Source organism: Gorilla gorilla, chromosome X (assembly GCF_029281585.2).
Source record: "Gorilla gorilla gorilla isolate KB3781 chromosome X, NHGRI_mGorGor1-v2.1_pri, whole genome shotgun sequence".
NCBI classification, from domain to species: Eukaryota; Metazoa; Chordata; class Mammalia; order Primates; family Hominidae; genus Gorilla; species Gorilla gorilla.
This window is the reverse complement of record NC_073247.2, coordinates 113,042,105-113,044,574: the sequence shown is the minus strand read 5'-3', so window position 1 is coordinate 113,044,574 and position 2,470 is coordinate 113,042,105. Positions and strand designations below refer to the sequence as shown.

The following is a 2,470-nucleotide window of genomic DNA, read 5'->3' as shown; positions in this document are numbered from 1 at the left end:
TTGTTGTCAATTTATTAAACCATCCCCCATGATGAGTGTACTCATATCCAAATGGAAACAAGAAGAAAAGCAATAAGCTCTATATCTTAGTTCATTTGGGCTGCTGTAACAAAAATACCATAGACTGGGTAAATATAAACAACAGAAATTTATTGCTTATAGCTCTGGAGGCTTGGAAGTCTAAGATCAAGATGCCAGCAGCTTTGGCATCTGGTGAGGGGTTTGTCTGCTTCCTAGCGTCTTCGGGGTGCATCCTCACATGACGGCAGGGCAAACAAACTCCCTCAGGCCTCTTTTAAAAGGGCGCTAATTCCATTCGTAAGGGTGGAGCCCTCATTACCTAATCACCTCCCAAAAACCCTACCTCTTAATACTAACACATTACTGATTATATCCTAACATATGAATTTTGGGGGACACATTCGGACCATAGCACTCTGATTAGAAAATGGCAGAAGATGCTATTAGCCTTGGGGCATCCTTCCAGAGTTCTTAGGGTAACTCCTAATGAACTAAGCAAATAAAATCCCAATGCTGTATTGTTAAGGTGAGAAGATTTGCTCCAAATCCCAATGCTATATGGTTAATACGAGATGGAGCGGGTGGGGGGGGGGGGTGGTTAGAGAAGTGATACAAATGGCAGCTCCAATATTTGGGTTGAATTACCATGCTGTAGTGGAACTCACACAAGGATGGAACTTGCCTTGGGCAAGCCCCTATGGTTCTTTTTTTTGTTTGTTTTGAAATGGAGTCTTGCTCTGTCGCCCAGGCTGGAGTGCAGTGGTGCGATTTTGGCTCACTGCAACCTCCGCCTCCCGGGTTCAAGTGATTCTCCTGCCTCAGCCTCCCAAGTAGCAAGGATTACAGGCAGCTGCCACCATGCCTGGCTAATTTTTGTATTTTCAGTAGAGACAGGGTTTCACTATGTTGGCCAGGCTGGTCTCGAACTCCTGACCTCAGGTGATCCACCTGCCTTGGCCTCCCAAAGTGCCGGGATTACAGGCGTGAGCCATCACGCCTGCCCGACCCTACGCTTCTTAGAGCCTCTATTTTCTCATTGTAAATAATGGGTGACAATGCTTACCACCAAGAGGCATCTGGGGGTTTTCTGGAAGTAGCCCAGCTAGCCCCGGGTCTGATCCCAATTGACAAAGTCAGTGCTGCTTTAAGAAATATAATCCTAAGTTCTCCGTGCCACTTTTAGTGCTCCTACTCCAAGTCAAAGTTAAGCCATGGGCAAAGGAGAGGTCATGTATGAACAGGGCTTGTGAAGTTGGGATGGAGACGGCAGGAATGCTGGGGGAAATGCAAGGGAAAAAGTAGGACTAAGGGAGATAGGCATGTTAAAGGCAAACAAAATGGAGCCCAGATTAGGAGAGAAGTTCGAGGATTGCTTGAAAACCAAGATGATATTTTAAAAAGATTGTTTTTTTCAGAAACCCGTAACTTAAAAGATGAGAATAAGGAGAAAGAATGAGGGAAATAAGTTGAGTGTCAGAGGTAGAAGGTGGGGGAAGAAGCAGAGTTTGAAAAGAAGATAGGCCTTTCCAGATAAAGGCAGGCAGGGGACTGATAGAAAGTACCCTGGGGTCATGCTGGAGAGACAGGCCAGGGAGTGTGGCACATGTGCCACAGCGGGCATCCAGGAGTGGAAGAGGTAGAAGAGCCCTCATACAGCCTCTGTCTGATACTGCAGCCTGAGAACAGTCAGAGCTCTGCTGAGAGGCGGGTGGTAGGGAAGACAACACAACAGGAAGGGGCAAGGGCAAGCTAGTGTGTTTGCGATGCCCCTCCATCTCCTCTGCTACCACTTCTCAATGTAACCCAGGGGGGCTGCTTCACCACTGCCCTCCAGTCACCCAAAGCTATTGCCGTTCTGACTTTCCACCCCACCCCAACATACGCATGCACACATTCACTCTGACACCTCAGAAAGTTTTCCTTTGCTATAGCTCAGTGATTTTGACTTCTGTATGCTACAGACTTGTGCTGTTCAATATGGTATCCACTAGGCACATGTGGTTTTTGAGCACCACATGACTAGCCTGAGTTGAGATGTGCAGTAAGTGTAAAATAAACACTGGATTTCTATAAAGGAACTGCTCTGTGCCCGCATCCTGATGACCTTACACTATCCACATAGGCCACGCAGGCCAGGCTCAACTGCAGGCTGACTCAGGTCCTGGCATAACACCCTGTGATCCTCCCGGAACACAGGAAGACAGGCAGTCTTGTGAGAATTTGCTACAAGAGCGTTTCTCAGTCATCTCCCTATCTTGAGGGAGGTTGCCATGAGACAGCTTGTCACCTGCCTCCCTCGTTCCAGTTAAGTATAGGGCTTTCTGCCTGCTTCCCACTCCAGAGGGTACAGTTGCAGGCCATAAAACTGCTTAGCTGCAGTGTGGCATTGGCTCCACAGTACCAGGGGGTCCTACCATTCATGTTGCCTGTCATCTAGCCCCTTTTGTTG

At 47.8% G+C, this 2,470-nt stretch overlaps 1 protein-coding gene across 2 annotated transcripts in view; it reads right to left on the bottom strand.

The window, feature by feature from the left end:
- Nucleotides 1-2,470, bottom strand: part of DRP2 (dystrophin related protein 2) — a 149,461-nt gene that overhangs the window by 70,988 nt on the left and 76,003 nt on the right. The window lies entirely within an intron of this gene.